This window comes from Protopterus annectens, chromosome 13.part0 (genome assembly GCF_019279795.1).
Source record: "Protopterus annectens isolate FY-2018-M chromosome 13.part0, PAN1.0, whole genome shotgun sequence".
Classification (NCBI taxonomy): Eukaryota; Metazoa; Chordata; order Ceratodontiformes; family Protopteridae; genus Protopterus; species Protopterus annectens.
In genome coordinates, this window is record NC_056747.1 from 189,552,143 (window position 1) to 189,576,538 (window position 24,396).

General features: G+C 44.6%; 1 protein-coding gene across 1 annotated transcript in view; it reads right to left on the bottom strand.

Annotated features, from left to right (window-relative positions):
• GATAD2A (GATA zinc finger domain containing 2A) overlaps positions 1-24,396 on the bottom strand; it is a 1,922,743-nt gene that overhangs the window by 391,873 nt on the left and 1,506,474 nt on the right. The gene's annotated exons all lie outside the window — the stretch shown is intronic.

Consider the following 24,396-nt stretch of genomic DNA (forward strand, 5'->3'; position numbering starts at 1 on the left):
CGGCAGAAAGAGTTTTACCGTCCTGCTCACACCTGGTCAATGTATCCTTCAACTGAGGTCCGAACAAAGCCGAACCATCAAAGGGGGTATTGGTGAAGGGCCTTAAAGGGGTCCGCAAAATTACAAAGCCGCATCCAGGCTTGGCGCCTAAGAGCCACTCCTGTGCCTGCCCTGCTCGCTCCATCGGCTGCATAGGATATGAGCCGCATGGAGGAGTTGGATAAGGAATTCAGGATTGCTAGCTGTGAGGCAATCTTTTCTTGAGCCCCAGCAGCAGAAGGATCCTGGACCACTTCACCTAGTTCCTTAAGAATATCTCTTTGAAGCCTGGTGAAGTGACAAAGGTAGTTCAGCGAACGCATAGCAAAGGTCGCTGAAGAAAACATCCGCTTTCCATACCTGTCCATGGTCCTAGAATCCTTGTTAGGAGGATGGACAGGTACTGAAGGATCCAAGTTCCTTCTTAGTGGCTGCCGCCACCACCATAGCATCCACAGAGACGCCCTTGGAAAGAAACTGTTTGTCCGTAGGGGTCGTAATAAACTTGGATGGTCTCCTGGGGACAGGTTCCACAGAATCTGGAGCTGCCGCCTTCCGAGCCACTACCTGCATAAGTGGGTCGAAGGTGGAGACACCCAGGAGGTGGAGGGTCGGGATCCAAAGCCTCCAGGTATACCGACTCATCCTCGGAGGGATCAATGGATGGCCAATTCCCCTCTGTTTGAGGAGCTCAAGGATGTCTAAAAGGAGACATCCTCAGAGGGGGATCGTGGGGAACCCTCTGACTCATCTAAGTCGGTATCAGATGTAGTAGACTCAGGGGAGTCTGTGTGTTTCCTCTTACACGTCCTCTTCTGAGGGGGTTCACCTGCAGGATCAGGAGAAACTTCGGAAGAGGAGGAAATTCCCAATGGGGAAACCTGGGGAGATGGATCCCTGGGCCTGAGAGCAAGAGGCTGGCAAGGGGTGTCTACAGGCACCGAAGAGGGAGGAGCTAGAGGGATGGACCGTTGACCTGGCTCAGGAGCCAGGACACTCATCACCTCAAAGGCTCCCCTCCCCAGGAGACCGGAATATCCCCGTTCCGAGGACACAGGAATTCCCGGCTCCACTGAGAAGGAAGGCTGCGAGGCCGATGGTGCCGAGCTTACCAAAGCCGAAGCCCCGAGAGGGAGAGCGGGGTCGGACAAGGGTCCGATGCCACTAGCCCCCTCGGAGCAGACCAGGGAAACCCGACGACCGGATCCCTCCAAGGAAGGTCTCAAGGAGGAGATCGGAGCCGAAGGCAGAGCAAGGATGTATCGGCTCCGGCACGAAACAGTCGCTGTCCCGAAGCTCCGGCTCCGAACTCTGGTGTGGAGTCGGAGGAGGAAGTTCAAGGGGTGAAGCAATAGCCGAAGTCTGCTGAGACGGGCTATGGAGCATTTGGGCCAGTGCTGCGACTTTAACAGCCTGCTTACCACCCTCTCTAAGTCGTGGTCAGACAGCCTGGAAGATCTCGAAGATCGGCTCCGATGGCTCGCTCCGACAAAGAGGAGACCCGGAGCAGTGGATACTCTCCAACGGGGACCGAGATCTCTTTCGGGAAGAAGTCATCGGGCCGAAGTCCCTGAATTCCAGATGGAGCCGAAGGTTTCGGCTCCGATGCTGGATAAGGTGTCGGGTCCAGCCGGAGCCGACAAAGCCACAGTAGATCGGGTGTCGGAACCAATCGGTGCCGAACCCACTACCTTAGAAGCAGAAAGATCGGCTCCAGCCGGAGCCGATCTCGGCTCAGACGGAGCCGGAGCCACCGGAGGAGGCTTAGATACTGTAGCCTGAACCTTCGGAGGCTTAGATACTGTAGCCTGAACCTTCGGAGGCTTAGAAGGTTTACTGGACCCTGTTTTAGAGGGAGAACCTTCTGGCTTAAGTAAGCCACGGAGGATCAATTTATTCCTCCTTTCCTGCAGGACTCTCTGGCTAAAAGAGTGACACAAAGCACAGGAGTCCTGCAGGTGCAAAGGCCCCAGGCAGTAAACACAAGAAGTGTGACCGTCTGTCAGAGACATTTTCTGACAGCACGAGTCACACTTCTTGAAGCCTGAGACCTTGCCTTCCTTAGACATAGTCCTAGAGGAAGAAAGTCACACACACCCCAACAATCACACAATTAATCCCCCAACACACAGACACACAGGTAGGGATTAAGCAATGGGGTCTAGGCCTAACTTAAAACTCTTTTACAATTATAAAAAGAATTTAAAACTTTTTAACTATAAGGGAAATAGGGTGGGCTGTAGAACGCTACACACTATAAAAAAGGGGAATAAGGGAGAAATAAATCCCTGACTAAGCTTTTTTTGACAAAATCAACTTACCTCAGCTGGCAAAGGAGACCTCTTTCGCTAAGCGGCAAACGAGATCTGAGGTAGTTCCGCCTTGCATCATGGGATATAGGGTTGCCTCGAGCTGGTAAAAGGAGTTCTCAAGCTAAAGCAAGTGCCGAGTCGGAGCCGAGGATCGGCTTCGAACCCATCCAGCAAGAATGAAGGCGAGATTGACAACTTAACATTGGTAGGTTGTAGTGCTTAGAGAAGGTATGCACAGAACTCCAAGTGGCTTCTTCTAAAATATCCTTGGTAGGAACTCCTCTGCGGAAGGCTGCAGAGGTGGCTGTGGCCCTGGTAGAATGAGTTCTAATGCCTGTGGGTACAGTTTTGCCATGAAAGGAATAGCAAAAGCGTATGCAGTGGGCTATCCATTTTGAGATTGTCTGTTTGGATATTGACTTTCCTTGAGCTCCTACCGCATAGGCCACAAAAAGCTGTGCTGATTTTCTGAAAGGTTTTGTTCTGTCCAAATAATAACGCAGTTGTCTGTGGATGTTCAAGGAATGCAGTAATCTCTCCCCTTTGTTTTGAGGATTAGGATAAAAAGTAGGTAAATGTATGGCCTGATTTAAAGCTACCCTGGATACCACTTTAGGCATAAAGGACGGGTTGGTACGTAATGAAACTCTGTCCTGATGGAAGATGATAAAAGGCTGGACAGCCATAAGAGCCTGTAGTTCCGAAGCTCTACGAGCTGAAGTGATAGCCAGAAGGAAAGCTGTTTTCCAGGACAAATATTGTAAATCTGATGAGGCAGCTGGCTCAAAAGGAGGCAAAGTCAGTTTTTCCAGAATGAAATTAAGATCCCAAGCAGGTATTGGTTGTTTTCTTGGAGGTCTTAAATTCTTAGCCCCTCTGAGGAACTGTCTTAATAGAGGGCGAGAGAATAAAGGTGGATCAGTGTTGTATTCAGCAGAAATGGCTGAGGCATGGATTTTGATGGAGGAGAACGAAAGTCCGCTGCTTAGCAGTTCAGCCAAATATTGTAGTATTTGAGGTAAATTCAGTTTTCCAGGGCACTGGCCTTTTTTCTCATTCCAAACACAAAAAACATTTCCATTTTGCAGAGTAAGCTTTTCTAGTTGATGGCCTTCTGGCCTCCAAAATGACATCCTGCACTTCCTTAGAGAGCAGGGCCTGCTGCAATGCTAAGGAATCTTCCATGCGGCTAGATTGAGTGTTTTCAGCTGACTGTGAAGAGTTTTGAAGCTGCGCAGAGTGAGAAGAGGAGGCATTAGAGGCAGGGTCCATGGTGGGGAATGCGTCAGGCTCCTCAGGAGTGGGTACCAGTGTTGCCTTGGCCAGTCCGGAGCAATGAGGATCATCTTTGGTCTGTCTGTTCTGGTCTTCAATAGGACTTTGGGCAGCAGAGGAAGAAGTGGGAAGGCATAAACTGTCATTGATGTCCAACTGAAAGAGAGAGCGTCCACTCTCCAGGCCTTTGGATGGAAGATCCTTGAGCAGAATTTTGTCAATTGATGATTTTTGTGGGAGGCAAAGAGATCTATGTCTGGCCTTCCCCATTCTTGGATTATTTCTGTAAAAACTTTTGGATGCAACTTCCATTCGTGTGGATCTGTCATATTCCTGCTTAGGTTGTCTGCCAGCGTGTTTTCCTTGCCTGGCAAGTACTGTACTTGTAGTTCCATTTGTATGTCCATGGCCATGTTCCAAAGTGACATGGCCAGTCTGCATAGGGGATAAGAATGTGTTCCTCCCTGCTTGTTTATGCACCACATAACTGTGGTGTTGTCTGTTCTTATCAATAGCTGACCTGGTTGTCGAAGGTCCTTGAAAGCTGTAATAGCATTTATCACTGCTGGCATTTCTTTTTGATTGATGTGAAGGTGCTTTTCTTTTTGGGTCCATTTGCCCTGAATGCACCGGTCTGTCATGTGCGCCCCCCCCAGGCGTAGTCTGAGGCGTCTGTTGTGATGACTTGATTTGCTTGAGGCTTGCTGAATGGAAGACCTGTGTTTGTTTGGCATGCTTGAGCCCACCACAGAAATTCCTTTTGCAGACATGGAATTAGTGGTATTATTGTTTCCAAACTGTGGCTGTGTTGAGACCATATGTTTAGGTACCATTGTAGTTTTCTCATATGCAGCTTTGCACATGGGATTAGTAAGATGCAAGTCCCAGAGCCTGCAGGATTTTCCTTGCAGTCAGCCTGGTGCAATTTGCCAGTGTCCTGAAATACTGAATTAGTTGCCTCTGCTTCTCTGGCGTGAGGTAGGCCATCTGGGTGTTTGTGTAAAAATTGGCACCCAGGAAAATTATCTTCCGAGACGGTATTAGTCTTGATTTCTCTTTGTTGACTGTGTATCCTAGAGAGTTTAATAACATTATTACATAAGCCAGATGTTTCAGAAGAATGTGCTTGCTGTCCGCTTGGATCAGGCAGTCGTCCAAATAAGGGTATATTTGTATCCCTTGAAGTCTGCAGTAGGCAATTACTGATGCCAGGCATTTCGTGAATACTCTGGGCACAGTAGATAAACCAAAGGGCAATGCAGAGAATTGATAATGGGTTGAACCTGCAAGAAATCTGAGGTATCTTCTGCAATTTTTTCTGATTGGGACATGCAGGTATGCCTCCTTGAGGTCCAATGTTACCAGCCAAGACTCCTTGCCCAGCATGGGAAGAAGTTGCTGTAGAGTGAGCATCTTGAATTTTGGTACGAGTAGGAATGTGTTTAGGATGGAAAGATCCAAAATAGGTCTCCAATCTTTGCCCTTCCTTGGCACCAGAAATAGCCTTGAATAAAAACCTTGACCTTGTTCGTGTGTAGGTACCTCTTGAATATCTTTCATATTTATAAGATCTGAAATTTGCTTTTGTGCCTCTGTCCTTTGATTATGTGGCAGGTTTGGCATGCCATTCATTTTTGGAAGGGCATGAAAATGGAATTTGTAGCCTCTGTTTATAATGTTCAGGATCCATTTGTCCTTTGTGACAATATGCCAATTTTTTGAGAATAGTGCCAGCTTTCCTCCTAAGGGGGCTGCCATTTGAGACCTGGTTGGCATGCAAAGGGGAAAGTCATTGGTTTTGCTTTCTGAAAGATTGCGAGTTGTCCTCACCACCTCTGTGTAGGAGCTTGCCATTGTCTGCTTCTGTACGAGCCTTGTGTTTGTCCTCTGCCCCTCGGGCGCCTGTATCTGCCTCTTTGGGGTCTGTCTGTGGCAGGAAAGGACCAGTTTTTGGAAGGCCAATTTCTACTAAAACGTGGGGGTTGAACCTGCAGAATTCTTTCACAGTTTGCATTAATTTAGCCTTTTCCTCCATTTTCCGTAATACTTCCTCAGCATTTGCCCCAAATAGTACATCCTTTTGAAGAGGGGCGTCTAGTAATTTAGCTTTGACATGATCAGGTAAGGCTTGTTCCTTGAGCCAGGCATGCCTACGTATGACTGAGCCTGTAACAGCAGCTCTACATGAGGCCTCTAGAGCATCAAAACCACATTGTAAGGTATGTTTACCCACTTGTTCTGCACTATGCATCAAATCCTGCAACTCCTTCATGTCTGGTTGTTCAGGTTGTGACATTTTACTTTTCAATTCAGATAACAGAAACTGTTGGTATTTTAGCATATGAAACTGACAGTTTAAGGCCCTCGTGGATAAGGTAGCCGAGGTATATACCTTCTTTCCCCACCTTTCTAAGGATCTGGAATCTCTCTCGGAAGGCAATGGGTTTTTGGCAATGGAGGCCTTAACTCCCTTGGGCCCCTGTGAGATGGTTTCTAGGTCAGCAGCATGGCTTTTGTATAGAAATTGGTGCGAGTCAGGAACCCTGTAGTACCTGTCAGGCTTAACTGGAGCTGGAGGAAGAGAGTCCGGGTTAAGGCAGGCCTCCGAGTAAACATCATCTAGGATGTCCAGGACAGGAGGTATAGCCAGAGGCCTGTGCTGGGGTAACAAAAGAAATTCCCTGAGCCTTTTCTTGGAATCTGAATAATCCTGGCCTTCCCAGTGGAAGTGTTCCCTTAAGGTATTCAGAGTTTCACCAAATGAGTAATCCTCAGGGGGGGATACAGAAGGAATAGATTCCTCTGCATCAGAGTCTTCAAAAGGGGAGTAAGACTGTTCCAGATAATCAGAGTGCTCTGAAATAATGGAGCCCTGATCAGAGGAGGGGGAATCTTCCTCTACTCTGGGTCTTTTGTCCGGAGGTGGCTGAGAACCTCTGATTAGAGTAATTAAATCCTCAGCCATTTTAAGCATCTGTTTCTTAGGCATGGGGCCTGTAGATGGACCCTGTGTAGCTGGTCTCTTAGGGTGCATGGTAGCTTTAGACTTGGTGAAAGCCTCGATGGAGAAAGAAGAGGAAGGTCTGAAGACACCTTGAGTGGAGGTTGACCTGTCCACATTCTGTGTTTCAACGCCAAGCGTGGCTTCGGTATCTGTAGTCTGGGTGTGGGCCGAGGAACCTGCGACCTCGGGTACAGGAGACACCGCCAAAGATGTGTCGTCGGTAATCAGGGGCTGCGTAGGCGCCTCGCTGAGAACCGGACCACATGTAGTCGGCTTTGGCGTGGTGTCGGTACAGGCCGCGGACCTTGAGTGTCGGTTCTTGTCTTTGCGTTTTTTTAGACAAAACCGGAGTCGGAGTATCCGACGACATAGTATAGTTAAATGCTTTCCCAAAATAATGCTGGGCGAACTCCGCCCGACGCTTAATAGTGCATTTGTTGAATGTAGCACAAAAGCGACAGACCGAGACGTCGTGGTCTGGGCCTAAACAAGGTATACAGAGGGAATGGAAATCCTTATGCGGTATTTGCTTCCCACAAGAAATACAATTATTAACTTTGTCTGACATCGGTCTGAGGCAAGAAAAAGTTTCCCCAACGGGGTACTTAGCTTTTAAGAAGACTTCGGTTCCAAATTTTTCGTAATCTCAGGAGCTGGCCGACCGGCACTTGCGAACTGCTTCTGCTTCGGGCACCGCGCGGCAAGAAAGACTGAAGAAAATGGCATCGGCTGGTTCTTTTATACCCCTGTCGCACTGACGTCAGGGAAGAAGCGACGACAACCGACGCCGGACCTAGACTTTGGAATTCGGCCGACCGAGGACCCGCCTGACGGCAGGAACACCCAACTGTTATGACTGCAGCTGTATGCACGATGAACATCAAATCTACTTGAGGTGTGTCCCCACTGGTGGACAATGTCTAGAAAAATTTCCCTGTTCAACACCCACTCGTGATGCAGAGAGGATGACCTGCTGAGCGCATCTGCCTGGTAATTGTCCTTGGATGGGATGTAGGCTGCCTGCAGGGATAAATTGTTTTTGGAGGCTAGATCTCATATCTGGATTGCTAGCCTGTATAGGAGGTAGGACTTGCCCCCCCCCCCCTGTTTATGTACCACATTACCGTGTTGCTGTCTGTGATAATTTGAAGGGTAACCAAAAAAATGTAGCAAACTGGTGAAAATAAGAAGCTAAAAACCAATAAGTTCACCAGCAGGACTAGTTAGACACAAAATTTATTTCCAGGTTAAGCGCTTTCATCAACGTAAAATTGACTTCATCAGAACAATATACAAACAGTCATGTGGATTTAAATATGTTACAGTAACACTGGATAGGTTAAAATCCCACCAAACAAAAATCCCTTGAATAAATTAATACCCTAAAAGGCATACACTATAAAAACTAAACAATCCAATAAAAACATTTCTATGAGAAAGTCACATTTTAAAATCAAACCCTTTCCGCTCTTTCTTTTAAAGCAGGCAGGATAGAAATAAAATCATTTAATCCTGGACACAGATTAGCTGCCAAATGAAGCTGCCACATCAATTCCCTTTTGTTTAAAGTGTTTTTCCAATTACCACCCCTGGGGTTTATTTCTGTTATATCCAATATCCCAAACTTGAATCCAGAAAAATTAGTACATATTTTGCTATGCCTGAATAATGCATTAGTTTCTTTTGAATTCTTAATATCATATAAATGTTCATATATCCTAGACCTGAGAGCCCTCTCAGTTTTCCCAACATAAACCCCTGGGCAGGAATTACACTTTGCCAAATATACTATTTTACTAGTGTGACAATTACCCTTTTTAAAAAACACTATGTCCTGGTTTGTATTGTCAAGTTTCAAACTGACAATATAAATCTACACTGTGTACAACAACCACAGGGTTTAGTAAATTCATTTGATTTTGCACTGCTGTTGTTCGTGTTACCCTCCAAGGTAAGTTTCAAGTTGCAACCCACTTTAGTACAAAAAATAGGTTTTTCACCCACTGCTTGTAAAATATTAAGGTCACCCCTAAAAATATTCCAATTCTTGCAAATGATGTTCCTTATGTCATTATAATGTGAACTGTATTGCACCACACGTGCCTGGGAGTAATTCTAGGAAGAACTCGCTGCTTTTTCATTATTTTTTTGTTTTAGAAAGAACTCTACCTAACAAAGGTTGATATTTCGAACCCCACTCTCTCGATCTCTTGTAAAATACCCTCCACAAATTCTAGTGGATAATCTCTCTCCAAAAACATATTCTTAAGGTCGCTAAATTCTTTAATGATGTCCTCAAAATGAGAAGCCATTCTAGAAATTCTAATCGCATGTCCCCTTAACAATACCTTTTTTCTGGTATAGTGGGTGGTGACTTTGAAAATGGAAATAAGAATTACAGAAAGTTTTCTTTCTACACACTTTAGATCCGAGACAACATACATCCTTATCAGTGGTTTCCAAATAATGGATTTCTTTCTCAGTACATTCATAAGTAAATTTCAAATAATGAGTGGTGCTGTTTAGATATTCAATAAAACCAGCAATATTTTCTTTGGTACCCTTCCATAAAATAAAAATATCGTCCAGGTACCTACTGTAAAACAAAATATCCAAGTAGAACCTGCTTTCGAAAATAAATTAATTCTCCCACCCTAATAAAACAATATTTGCATATACGGGGGGCACAGGCTGCCCCCATAGCAACTCCCTTTATTTGTTGGAAGTATTGCCCTTCGAAAAAAATATAACTATTATCTAAAATCAAGGCCATAATTTCACAAACAAGCAGCACACGCTCTGAAGATAATCTAGAATGATCCAACAACATTTTTTTCAAAATAATCTAAACCTTCCTCCCTAGGAATACAGGAGAATAAATCTTGCACATCTATTGTCAAAAATATCATATCAGGATTCTATAAATCCTGCTTAATCTGTCCCAGAAAATCCCAAGAATCTTTAACAAGATGTGGCATACCCTCAACTACATGCTTGACCATCTGGGTCCACAAACACTGCCAAATTGTGTGTTTTAGACCCCCCCCCCCCTCTGCTGTCACAATAGGCCTGAATAGGGGTGACAAAACATCTTTGTGGATCTTAGGGATGCCAAACATGCTAGGTACCTTGGGAAAATTATTTAATAAAAAAGAATGGACTTCCTGAATAATCCTTTGTTCTATTAAGTATTCTTCCAAAAACCCATCAATACGCTGATAAGAAATATTAATCTGATTCTTGGATACCTGCAAATAGCTTTCCTCCTAAAACAAATCAGCTTCGATAAGGTTTTTGTAAACTTCACTGCCAAGAATTACAATCCCCCCTCCCTTGTCTGGGGTCATTATACAAACACTTCTGTCATGTTTTAAACAAAAAAGTAGTTCTTTCTTTTTGGAACTCAAAAGTTAAAAAATATCTTCTTGTTGTTAGCCCAAAGTTGATACAAAGTACAGTTTTGTACCTACCATAAATGTAGATGTCCGAACAGGATAGCATCTGCAGTCATAACAAATGGGTTGTCCTGTCGTCAGGCAGCCCTTCGGTCGGCCGGATTCCAAAGTCTGGGTCCGGCTTCGGCTGATGTCGCACTTCACCCGTCATCTCTGCTGGTCTTCGGGTATAAAGGCATCAGCCGACGCCATTTTCCTCAGTGTTTCTTGCCCCAGATGCCAGTTGCCCTATAGGAAAGCTAAATTTTGGATAAATGCCAATGTTTCCAAAATAGTAGAAGGCAAACACAAAAAATAAGCATGTATGTACATATATACAAACAAATACACCATGAGACTCCCCCCCAGCTAGCTATTAGGAGGGTAAATACCCTAGGAGTACCACAGAGGGGAAGGAGGGTGGGTAATCCTGACTGCAGATGCTATCCTGTTCGGACATCTACATTTATGGTAGGTACAAAACTGTACTATGTCCTTCAAGGATGCATCTGCAGTGATAACAAATGGGTAGAATACCATAGCCAAACTAGGGGAGGAGGAAGAAGAATTATGGTGTAGTTAGGATCCCTTGCAATACAGCAGTGGCAAACCCTGCTCGGGATCTAGAGTACAGAGGTAAATTATAATGCTTGGCAAATGTATGCACGGAGGTCCAAGTAGCCGCCTCAATAATGTCCTTGGTTGCCACTCCTCGTAAGAAAGCTGTGGTAGTGGCTGTAGCCCTTGTAGAATGAGGTCTTATGTTCTGTGGAACTGGTTTTCCATGGTAGGAGTAACAGAATCTTATGCAATTTCCTATCCATTTGGAGATTGTCTGTTTGGAAATTGCTTTTCCTTCCCTTCCTGTTGCATAGGCTACTAAAAGCTGTTCAGTTTTTCTGTTACTTTTGGTTTTGTGCAGGTAGTAGCGTAACTGTCTATGTACATCCAAGGTATGCAGCAGCCTTTCCCCCCTGTTCTGTGGATTGGGAAAGAAGGTAGGTAGGTGGATTGCCTGGTTTAAAGACACTCTGGATACCACCTTAGGCATAAATGTAGGATTAGTTCTCATGGACACTCTATCTTGATGGAAGATTAGGAAGGGTTGTACTGCCATTAAGGCCTGTAGTTCCGAAACCCTCCTTGCTGAAGTAATTGCCAGTAGGAAAGCAGTTTTCCATGATAGGTGTTGAAGATCTGCTGTTGCTGCTGGTTCAAATGGAGGGAGTGTCACAAAGTTCAAGTCCCATGCTGGTAATGGTGGTTTCCTAGGAGGTTTTACATTCTTGATCCCTCTGAGGAATTGCCTGAGTAGAGGATGAAAAGACAGGTGGATCGAAGCTGTATTCTGCGGAAATAGCTGATGCATGTATCTTGATGGAGGAATAGGACAGGCCCGTATGTAGAAGCTCTGCCAAGTACTCCAGGATGTTAGCAATATCTATGTTCGAGACATCTTTTCCTCTTTCAGTACTCCAAATGACAAACCTTTTCCATTTTCCTGCATAGTTCCTTCTTGTTGAAGGTCTGCGGGCTTCGAGGATAATGTCTTTAACCCTTTGGGATAAGTCTGGGTTAGTAGCTGTTATGTGATGTTCCAGGCAGTCAGTTGCAAGGTTTTTAGGTTTGGGTGCATGATGTTGTAGTTGTTCTGAGTTAACATCAAAGGCATCAGGGTATTGGCCACATTCTCCCTGAGACATGCTCCTCAGCAAAGGATACCAGTGTTGTCTTGGCCAATTCGGAGCTATCAGAATTATCCTTGGACGTTCCTCTTTGATTTTCAGTAGTACCTTGTGCATCAAAAGAAGAGGTGGAAATGCATATGCTGTCAGGCCTTTCCAACTGAAGGATAGAGAGTCCACCTTCCATGCTAGTGGGTGGCATGTCCTTGTGCAGAATTTTTTGAGCTGGTGATTGAGTGGGGATGCGAATAGGTCTATTTGTGGCATTCCCCATTTCTTTGTGATGGCCTTGAAGATGTCCGGGTGTAGCATCCATTCGTGAGCATCCGAGGTGGTTCTGCTTAACATGTCTGCTAGGGTGTTTTCTTTTCCCGGCACAAATATTGCCTGTAACTGGATGTTGTAGCTCAGAGCCACATTCCAAAGGTAGGAGTCATTCTGCATAGGGGGTATGAATGAGTGCCTCCCTGTTTGTTGATGTACCACATGATTGTGGTGTTGTCTGTCCTTATCATTAAATGGCCTTCTTTGAGGAATGGTTTGAATTTCTGGATTGCTAGTTTTACTGCCAGCATTTCTTTTTGGTTTATGTGCAGGTGCAGCTGGTCTGGAGTCCACAATCCTTGTATGCACTTGTCCAACATGTGCGCCCCCCAGCCTAGGTCTGAGGCGTCCGTTGTGATGGTTTGGTTTGCTTGAAAGTTGTGGAAGGGCAAGCCTGGGTTTGACTGGCATGCTTGAGCCCACCATAGGAACTCTTGTTTCAGGCATGGGATTAGTGGGATTTCGGTTTCTAAGCTGTGCCTGTGTTGAGACCATACATTCTTTAGGTACCACTGTAGTTTTCTCATATGCAGTCTGGCATGGGGGACCAGGATTATGCATGATGCCATGAAGCCCAAGGCCTGCAGTACTTTTCTTGCTGTTAGTTTGTGCTGCTTTGTTAATGCCAAGAAGTAAAGAGGGAGTTGTGCTTGTTTTTCTGCAGTTAGGAATGCCATTTGTTTTACTGTGTCCAATTCCGCACCCAAGAATGTTCTTGTCTGGGATGGTATCAGTCTTGACTTTTTTAAATTGACTGTGTATCCCAGGGCTTGTAGTAAGCAAATGACTCTTTGTAAATCTGTCAGCTTGCTTTTGTTGTCCGCTTGTAACAGGCAGTCGTCCAGGTATGGATAAATTTGGATTCCCTGTAGCCTGCAATGAGCGATTACCGATGCCAGGCATTTTGTGAATACTCTGGGCACAGTAGATAAGCCAAAGGGCAATGCTGAGAATTGATAATGCTCTGATCCTGCAAGAAATCTGAGGTATCTTCTGCAATTTGGTCGTATGGGGACGTGCAGGTATGCCTCCTTGAGATCTAGAGTTACCAGCCAACACTCCTTGCCCAGCATGGGAAGAAGTTGCTGTAGGGTCAGCATTTTGAATTTTGGTACAATGATGTATGTGTTTAAGACGGACAGGTCGAGAATAGGTCTCCAACTTTTCTCTTTTCTTGGTACTAGGAAGAGTCTGGAGTAGAATCCTTTGCCATGTTGTGTTATTGGTACTCTTTCCACAGCTCTCATCTTTGTTAATTGAGCTATCTGCTATAGAGCTTCTGTTTTTTGATTTGGAGGTAGGTTTGGCATTCCTCTTTTTACTGGTAAGGTGTGGAAGTGGAACCTGTAGCCTTGGTCTATGGTTTGCAAAATCCACTTGTCTTTTGTGATATAGTGCCAATTTTTCGAAAATAAGGCTAACTTTCCGCCTAAAGGTGCTGCTATTTGCTCCCTGGTAGGCGTGTCAGAGTCAAGTCACTGTGATTGTCCTGTTGCAGTGGCAGTGGTTGTGTCTGTGCCTCTCTGGTTATTGCCTTGCCATTGGCGTCCTCTATAGGCACCTCCTCTGGATTGATTTCTGCCTCTAGAGCGTCTATTCCTGCCTCTTTGAGATTTTGAGGAGTCTGGAAAGGACCAATTTTGGCAGGCCAGTTCCTGCTAAACCTTGGGGCTGAACCTGTAAGAAATCCTTAACTGTTTGTACAGATTTTGCCTTCTCTTCCATTTTCTTCATTACTTGCTGAGCAGGTGTACCAAATAGACTGGCCTTATCCATAGGAGCATCTAACAGCTTTGCTTTAACATGATCCGCAAAACCTGTTCCTTCAACCATGCATGCCTTCTTATCACTGTGCCAGTCATGGCTGATCTAAATGAAGCCTCCAGTGCATCATAGCCACATTTTAAAGAATGGTTACTAACCTGCTGAATGTTATTCACCATTTCTAAAACATATTTCTTATCTAAGGAGTCATCAGAGGACAGCTTCTTAGTTAACTGATCAAGCATAAACTCTTGGTATTGGATCATGTGAAACTGACAGTTTAAAGCTCTAGCTGAGAGAGTAGCAGAGGTGTAAACTTTTTTCCCCCATCTCTCTAAGGACCTTTATTCCCTTTCAGAAGGGAGAGGGTTTTTTGCTGAGGTCGAAGCTACTGCCTTAGGCCCCTGGGATATAGTCTCAGGATCTGCAAGTGGGGCCTTGTATAGGTGGTGATGAGTGTCTGGCACCCTGTAAAATCTATCTGGTTTGGCAGGGGCTGGAGGTAAAGTATCAGGAGCAGTGCAAACATCATTAAATGCATCATCCACAACAGGCAGTACAGGAGGTATAGCTAAGGGCCTATGTTGTGGTAAGTGCAGAAAGGTCCTAAGCCTTTTTCTTGAAGCTGAGAAATCTTGTCCCTGCCATTGGAATTGTTCTCTCATGGCATGTAAGGTTTCCCCAAAGGAAAATTCCTCTGGAGGAGAGGCAGATGGAATGGATTCTTCAGCATCGGAATCTTCATAAGTAGAAAAAGGAGCCTCTGGCTGATCTGTAATGTCTGAGTCATCCGAAGAATCATCAGAGGACACTGGCTCGGGGGGCTCTGCTCTAGGTCTCTTTTCTGGAGGCTGAGAGGCCCTGTCTGGGTGAGATTGGGATCCCCTAATTAAGGAGATTAAATCCTATGCCAGAGTAAGCATTTGTGAACTAGAAGTGGGCCTATGTGAGGGGGTCTTAACAGGCACTGATTTAACAGTTTTGGCTGCTTTAGCCCTGGCAAAGGCCTTTATAGACATGGCTGCAGGAGGCCTAGCAGCACCACGTGCTGGGGTAGAGACATCCAAAGGGATGGTGTCTGATAATTCACTAGGAACCACAGTAGTAGGCAAAACTTCAGAGGCCGATTCAACTAAGGTAGCAGGAGCCTCAGTAGTAGTCATGGATTCGGCTGAAGATTGACCCGTTTTCTCGGTTTCGGCCGAAACAGAGACACTCGTGGCTTGCTTAACCGTGGTTTTGGCCAAAACCACGGACCGCGAGTGTCGGTCTTTTTCTCTGCGTTTTTTAACAATTTGGGTAGTCTGAGGATCCGACGGCATAATGTACGCAAAATCTGAGCAGAAAAACTGTTCAGCAAACTCCGACCGACGCCTAAGCGTTCGTCGGTTGAAGGAAGCACAGGCTAAACAGGCTGCTACGTCGTGGTCTGGGCCTAAACAAGGTAGGCAGTAAGAGTGGAAATCTTTATGAGGTATTTGTTTCCCACAAGTTAAACAGTTATTTACTTTTTCTGACATCGGCTGAGGCAAGAAAGAGTCCCCAACGGGGTACTTAGCTTTTTAGAAGTCTTCGAAGTAGTATTCGGTAGTAGTAATCTCTGGATCTGACCGACCGGCACTTGCGAACAGCTTCTGCTTCGGGCGCCACGCGGCAAGAAAGACTGAGGAAAATGGTGTCGGCTGATGCCTTTATACCTGAAGACCAGCAGAGATGACGTCGGGTGAAGTGCGACATCAGCCGAAGCCGGACCCAGACTTTGGAATCCGGCCGACCGAAGGGCTGCCTGACGACAGGACAACCCATTTGTTATGACTGCAGATGCATCCTTGAAGGACATCTCTTGTTTAACCACATTCTCAAAGCTAGCTACCAAAGGGTGTAAGGGAGGATTAAACACACTATTTTTTCTCAAGTCCGTAGATTTATGCCCAATACTATCAGTATTGTTACTTGGAAACAATCGAAAATTTATTTTCCTAGTAAACATGTGAATATCAAGCAAGACTTCTGCTATATCTGGTATCCTAGCAGGAACGAATTTAAACCCTTTAGAGAAAAGTGAAAAATATTCTTCAGAAATAACTCAGGAAGTCCATTCTTTTTTATTAAATAATTTTCCCAAGGTACCTAGCATGTTTGGCATTCCTAAGATCCACAAAGATGTTTTGCCACCCCCATTCAGGCCTATTATGGCAGCAGGGGGGTCTAAAACACACAATTTGGCAGTGTTTGTGGACCAGATGGTCAAGCATGTAGTTGAGGGTATGCCACATCTTGTTAAAGATTCTTGGGATTTTCTGGGACAGATTAAGCAGGATTTATGGAATCCTGATTTGATTTTTTTGACAACAGATGTGCAAGATTTATTCTCCTGTATTCCTAGGGAGGAAGGTTTACATTATTTTGAAAAAATGTTGTTTGATCATTCTAGATTATCTTCAGAGCGTGTGCAGCTTGTTTGTGAAATTATGGCCTTGATTTTAGATAATTATATTTTTTCGAAGGGCAATACTTCCAACAAATAAAGGGAGTTGCTATGGGGGCAGCCTGTGCCTCTGTATATGCAAATATTGTTTTATTAGGGCGGGAGAAGGAATTTATTTTCGAAAGCAGGTTCTACTTGGATATTTTGTTTTACAGTCGGTACCTGGACGATATTTTTATTTTATGGAAGGGTACCAAAGAAAGTATTGCTGGTTTTATTGAATAGCTAAACGGCACCACTCATTATTTGAAATTTACGTATGAAAGTAATCAGAAAGAAATCCATTATTTGGATACCACTATTATTAAGGATGTATGTTGTCTCAGATCTGAAGTGTATAGAAAGAAAACTTTTTGTAATTCTTTTCTCCATTTTCAAAGTCACCACCCACTATACCAGAAAAAAAGTATTGTTAAGGGACAGGAGATCAGAATTTCTAGAATGGCTTCCCATTTTGAGGACGTCATTAAAGAATTCAGCGACCTTAAGAATATGTTTTTGGAGAGAGATTATCCACTGGAATTTGTGGAGGGTATTTTACAAGGGATTTTGAGAGAGTGGGGTTCGAAATATCAACATCTGTTAGGTAGAGGTCTTTCTAAAACAAAAAAAAAAATGAAAAAACAGAGTTCTTCCTACAATTTCTCCCAGGCATGTGTGGTGCAATACAGCTCACATTATAATGACATAAGGAACATCCTTTGCAAAAAATCGGAATATTTTTAGGGGTGAGCTTAATATTTTACAAGCAGTGGGTGAAAAACCTATTTTTTGTACTAAAGTGGGTTGTAACTTGAAACTTACCTTGGAGGGTAACACGAACAGCAGCAGTGCAAAATCAAATGAATTTACTAAAGCCTGTGGTTGTTGTACACAGTGTAAATTTATATTGTCAGTTGTTAGTTTGAAACGTGACAATACAAACCAGGACACAGTGTTTTTTAAAAAGGGTAATTGTCACACTAGTAAAATAGTATATTTGGCAAAGTGTAATTTCTGCCTGGGGTTTTATGTTGGGAAAACTGAGAGGGCTCTCAGGTCCAGGATATATGAACATTTATAGGATATTAAGAATTCAAAAGAAACTAATGCCTTATTCAGGCATAGCAAAATATGCACTAATTTTTCTGGATTCAAGTTTGGGATATTGGATATAATAGAAATAAACCTCAGGGGTGGTAACTGGAAAAACACTTTAAACAAGAGGGAACTGATGTGGCAGCTTCGTTTGACAGCTAATCTATGTCCAGGATTAAATGATTTTACATCTATCTTGCCTGCTTTAAAAGAAAGAGCAGAAAGGGTTTGATTTTAAAATGTGACTTTCCTCATAGAAATGTTTTTATTGGGATTGTTTAGTTTTTATAGTGTATGCCTTTTAGGGTATTAATTTATTCAAGGGATTTTTGTTTGATTGGTGGGATTTTAACCTATCCAGTGTTACTATAACATATTTAAATCCACATGACTGTTTGTACATTGTTCTGATGAAGTCAATTTTACTTTGATGAAAGCGCTTAACCTGGAAATAAATTTTGTGTCTACTAGTCCTGCTGGTGAACTTATTGGTTTATAATTTGAAGGTTACCTGGCTGTAGAATGGGAAAAAAGGCTTCAGTGCCAAAAGGACTGAAGTCATCTCACTTACACTGATGTGTTTTTTCCGTCGGGATGGCTGCCAGTTCTCTTGCACCTTGAGGCCCTACATGGTAGCCCACCCAGCCCATGTCTGACGTGTCTGTATGGATGTGCTCAGCTGAGCTGATGTGGGGATGTGGAGTGGAAGGTCTGGGTTCGTATAAATTTGTTGGATCCACCATCTTAATTCTGCCTTTAGTCAGGGCAGAAAGGGAATCTGGAATTCTAGAGAGTGGTTGTGTTGGGACCACACATTCTTTAGATACCACTGGAGCTTCTTCATATGCATCCTGGCTAATGGTAGTACATGAATGGTGGCTGTCATAAGGTCCAGACATTGCCTGATTTGTTTTGCTGATAGTTGGTGGACCTGGAGCAGGTCCTGGGAGTGGCCTGTAAGGGAAGCTACCTTGTCCTGAGGAAAGAATGCCTTCATCAGGTCTGTTCTGATCCTGCATCCAAGAAAAATGTTGTCCTTTTGTGGTGTTAGGGATGATTTGGAGAGATTGAGTGTGAACCCCAAACCTTGCAGTAGGGACATGACAAACTGCAGGTGGTTTTTTAGGGTGTCCTCTTTTTCTGCAAGGATGAGGACATCGTCTAGGTAGGGGTAGATATGAATGCCTTTGGTCCTGCAATAGACTACTGGCTGGAGCAAAGCATTTGTTGAAGAGCCTGGGTGCAGTGGATAAACCTAAGGGCAAGGCAGTAAACTGAAAGTGAGAACTGGGCCCAGTGAAATGCAATTACTTTCTGTGAGAGGGTTTGAGGGGGATGTGGAGATAGGCCTCTGAGATCCATTGTGAACATGAATGCTTGGGCTGGCAATAGTGGAAGTCTGATGGGATAGCATTTTGAAGGATGGCACTTTCAGGAAGAGGTTTAGAAAGGACAAGTCCAGAAATGGCCTCCAAGGGCAGTCCTTTTTTGGTACTAGAAATAACCTTGAGTACCAACCTTTTCCTTCTTGTCCTGGTGGGATGGGCTCCATGGTTTTGTGGGTCAGATGATCCTGTAAGATTTGAGGAATAAGGTGTAGATAGTTTTTGGGTGGGAATGGAATGCCCCGTGCTGGGGGTCTTTCCTTCAAGGAAAGGAAGTATCCATCTTTCACTATTGCCAGAACCCAGCAGAAATATCCATTTTCCACTACTGCCAGAGCCCCGCGATCTGTAGTGATAGTTCTCCAAAGGGGCAGGCAGTGGGAGAGGCGAGCTGACAGGGGGAGGTGGGCAAGGCAGTCATGCATTGTTTGTGCCATTTCTGTCATGAAAGGGCTGTCTGGGAGCAGGCTGAGAAGAGGCTGGTTTGGAAGAGGTCCGTCTCCTAGTTCCTTTCTGTGCCTGGAAGGAGGAGGTGTAGCAGTGGAGGGAGTTCTCCTGACATAGGTGGTCTTAGCTGGAAAAGTTTGGTAGTATTTAGGTAAGGGAGACACCAGAAGGTGTTTAATATCTTGAAGCTTCTTACGTTTCTCCTGAAGGTTTTTAAATAGTTCAGCGGACTGTTTGCCAAACAGGAGGTTGAGGTGTAGTGCAGCATCAAGGATTTTGGACTTTAAGTCCTCAGGCAGGGGTTGAAGTCTTGGCCATTAGCATCCGTGTTATGCAGCAGACCTCACAGAAGCTTCAGCTACATCTAACTGAATATCGGCCTACCTGAGATGCCAGGGATATTTTTGATTGCAACTCCATCTTGTTAGGGGAGTCAGGCATGGAGGATAGGAGAGAAGATGCAGGGGATACCAGGTCGAATGCATATTTAATCATCTGTTTGCTAAATTAACAGTGCTGAAGGCAAGGGTGGAGGAGAACTGCCTTGCCCAACCTTCTTGCCTAACCTGCCCATACTTTTGCTGTCCTTGTCTATAGGCAGAAGGGATGAGGATGTGATCAGTCTTGATGGTTTGTCTGGGGCTTCAGCAATGACTGCCGGGTCTGCCACGGAGGGGGGGGGGGGTTTCACAAGAAATTTATGGTCATCAGGCACGTTATAGAAATGGTCAGGTCTCAGGAGCTGGTGGCTGAGAGTCTATATTTTTGGATACTGAAGCAAATGCATCCAGATATGCAGGTATAACTGGAGAGATGGCAGAAGGGGAGGGGGGGAATAAACGAAGTAACTCAAAATATCTTGAGTTTGTCATTTGGGAAGTATCCCATTTGAAATATTCTTTCATTTTGGTAATGGTCTCTCCAAAAGTGATGTCCCTCTGGGGGACAGTCCCCTTCTACAGATTCCTCATCAGGAAAATAACATTTCAGTGGAGAGGCAATGGGTGATGAATAATTAATGGACTCATCGGATGATGGAGAGTAAAGTTCTTCTTTTCTTTCATGGGAAGTGGGCAGGGGAACAGAAGTAGCTGAGGCAGGCCTTGAGCTAAGGACAGGGATGGTGGAGGGAGAGGAGGCCGAGGGCCCAAGAGTCATGAAGGCCTGCATTAGAGACTGAAAGACTGCCAGTCAGGTAATCCCTCAGCAAGAGGAGATAAATATTTAGTTTTTTGCTTCCTTTTCAAAGGAGTAGTTTTGGGAGAAGGCCTAGTTTCTAGGGCTCGAGGTAAGGCTGGGGGCTTGGATTCTGGCATTCCATTCGGGCATCTGGTGGAACCTGGTTTCCCCCCTTGACTTCGGTTGAAACAGTCATCTGAGCAATCTCCGTGGACGTGCCAGTCGGTACCTCTGCAGCGACTTCCTCAAGGGGTATCTGTGAAGTAGACGGCTCTAGCGAACATCCCTCAACCCCTAGATTGGCGTCTGGCAGGGTGTCCGATGGCAGAGAGGCAGAGGAAGTAGACAGAGGAATCTTAGCCTTTTCCCATGGTGGTTCCACCTGGGCAGCCGACTCGAGATCAATCCTAAGTGCCAACTTTTTTGGCTTCTGGTTTTCTAAGTAAAGATGAAGGGCGGCCAGATGGCTTCTGAGCATCTTTGGGATGAAGGATTGACAAATGGGACAGGTGGCATGGTCATGTTCCCAGCCTAGGCAAAAAAACACAACTGCACAGAAAACAGAATTTAATAATGTTAATGCCATCTTTCCTGATGGTGAAAAAGTTCTGAGGATTGTACATGCGATGTCCCTTTTACGGCTGACATTCTAGGAACCTACTTCCCTTGTACAGGCAGTAGCTTGAAGCTTTTGTATAAAAGCCAGACATCGAGTCGAGTAGCAGAATACTACCCATATGTAAAGAATACTGCAACACTGAATAGAAGGGCATCAGAATTTACCAAAGTTAATGCCATTTTTCCTTACAAGCAGAGCAGAGTTTTCCTATGCTGCAAACTTAAAAGACCTCTAAAGAACATGTAGTGTTTCAGACTACCAGTATTAAAGTAATCAAATACCACAGGGGATGCAAAGGAGATGAGACAGATGCCCCAGAGGTGAACGTCAGAACTAGTGGGAGAAGAAAAAGGAGAAAGTCAACTCTACCACATGGCCACAAGGTCAAACAAAAACTACAGGGATATCCAAAGAGAAAGAGTGGTATATGGAAATACGAGTAAAATGCAAGCCATCTGCAGAGGTCTTGAAACTGGGCTCTGTTTGTGACAAAGCAGACAACTCTGATGGGATCTGCCAAGATTGAGATGCCTGTATCCCAGTCTTGTTTTGGACCTGGAGGAAGACTAGTCTGCACCACTCTGGAGCTGACACCCTTTGGTCATTGCAGGACTGACAAGGCAAGAAAGACCTTTTGCTCTGTCTGGGGAATTTTTAGCTGCTAACATTTTGACCCCCCCCCCCCCCCGAGCTTTATTATTCTGACTGCACTTTCCAGAGATGACTCTCCTGAAGTAGGGGGCAGTCATCTCTTGACCTAAAGCTTATGTTTAGAGGGCCCTAACCAACACAGCTGTTTATTAATCAAAGTAACATGCTTGCAATCAGTGGTATTACAATTTTCACCAAGGCTGAAAAAGAGAATGAAAGTGAAAGTTCAATGATATTACAAGCACATTTCTTGGTGACTATTCCTGTAGACGTAATCACCCTCCAAGACTTCTACCACCCCAGCACACACACAACACATGCAAAGACCTTAATTAGCAACACAAGAAGCAAACAAAACTCAGCAGTCGTAGAAAGAAATCCCAGTTTAGTTATTTATTGCTGGTACAAGAAATCAACTGGATGGCTCTGCTGGACAAACTTCTGACTACTTCTGACTATCTGAACTGACAAGAAAGAACTGAAGGTGACAAGCACATTTCCCCCTTTATATCATATGTTCTATTACTGTCTGTGGCATGGGAAACAACAGAAATGTCTGGGACTTCGTGTGTCAGATTAGATGGCTGGACATCATCTTACTGTACAATTACTCCACATACTGCATGATACCGCAGGAGTGGTCCTTAAGACATACCATCCATAATGCAGCCTACTTTACCATGGGCTTGGGAGGATACCCTGGAACTTGGTCCAACACTTGGATAACCAAATGGTCTCCTATGAAAATGAAAGATCCATCTGTGCCTGTCCTCACAAAAGAGTTCATGTCACAAAGACTTTGGGATGAAGCTACTACTGATGAGCCAGATTAAATGCCTGGCTTATACTGCCTATTAGAAGATTAACTGCAGTTGGCAAATAAGCTGCCAGCAAATGCAGACCCATGGAGAACTCCAGGTCCCAAATCTGTATGACTAGCCTGCAAAGACAGTAGGGCCTTCAGCTGCCTATGTGCCACACGATCCTAGAGTTGCTGGTGTACAACTGGAATACTTCTGGACAAGCCATCTTCGAATATCCTTAAAGCCAGTTACATAACTAGCACTTTAAGATTATATGTACTCAGCTTGGCATCTGGTGAAGGCACAAAGTACAGTTGTGTACCTACCACAAATGTAGATGTTGAGTGTATTCACTGTTGCAGTCTTTACACTTGGGTTATCCTGCTGGCAGGCTACCCACATTCGGCCTGAATTCCGAAGTCCTAGTCCGGCATTGGTTACTACCGCCTCTTCCCTGACGTCAGTGCGCCAGGGGTATAAAAGACGCAGCACATGCCATTTTCTTCAGTTTTTCTTGGCCCAGATGTCAGGTGCCACCCAAAAGGCTAGGCTAAAAATTCTGCTTATAAAAAAGCATGCAGTAACATAAACATTACCTTCATCTACAAGCAGATACACCACATAGGTTGTATAGAATAGAGAAGTACAGGTAAGTCCCAGCAATGAAAGGGGGATGGTGGGAGGGTAATCTGGACTGCAACAGTGAATACAGTCGAACATCTACATTTACGGTAGGTACACAACTGTACCACGTTCATAGTGTTTCGCTGTTGCAGTCATTACACTTGGGTGGAATCCCAAAGCTGAGGTTGGGTGGCTGGGCCTAAACAGAATTAGGAATGGCTATGAGGCCCTACAGAACTGCTGTGGCAAAGCCTGCTCTGGATTTAGAGTAAAGAGGTAAGTGGTAGTGCTTTGTAAAAGTGTGCACTGAAGTCCAAGTTGCAGCCTCCAAAATATCCTTGGTTGGTACTCCTCTGAGGAAGGCTGCTGAAGTGGCTGCTGCTCTGGCTGAATGTGGCCTAATGCCCTTAGGCACTGATTTGCCATGTTGTGAATAGCAGAAACAAATGCAATGGCCTATCCATTTTGAAATAGTCTGCTTTGAAATGGCCTTTCCTTGTGATCCTGCAGCATATGCCACTAAAAGTTGCTCAGTCTTTCTGAAAGCTTTAGTTTTGTCCAAGTAGAAGCATAACTGTCTGTGTATGTCCAAAGAATGCAGAAGTCTCTCCCCTTTATTCTGTGGGTTTGGATAAAAGGTTGGCAAATGAATGGTTTGGTTAAGAGCCACACTGGACACTACCTTAGGCATAAATGTTGGGTTTGTCCTTAGAGAAACCCTGTCCGGATGGAAAATAATAAAAGGTTCCACAGCCATTAATACCTGTAACTCTGAGACTCTTCTTGCTGAAGTTATTGCTAGGAGCAGAGCTGTTTTCCATGATAAGAATTTTATCACAGCTGTATTGGCTGGCTCAAAAGGAGGCAGTGTGAGCTTTTCCAAGACAAAATTGAGGTCCCATGCAGGTATTGGTGCTCTCCTTGGAGGTCTTATGTTTTTGGCCCCTCTGAGGTACTGCCTTAGCAGTGGATGTGAAAAAATGGGTGGATCTGTATTGTAATGAGCGGAAATGGCAGAGGCATGGATCTTAACTGATGAGAAGGATAGGCCTTTGTCCAGCATCTCAGTTAGGTATTGTAAAATCTGAGGAACATTTGGTACAAGTGTGTCAATTCCTTGTGCCTGGTTCCAAGCACATAATCTCTTCCATTTTTCTGCATAGGAATTTCTGGTGTTGGGCCTCCTGGCCTCCAAAATAACATCCATAACTGCTTTAGAGAGAGGTGTGTTCTGAATGGTTACATTATCCACCATGCAGCCAGATTTAGGGTTCTGAGTCGGCTGT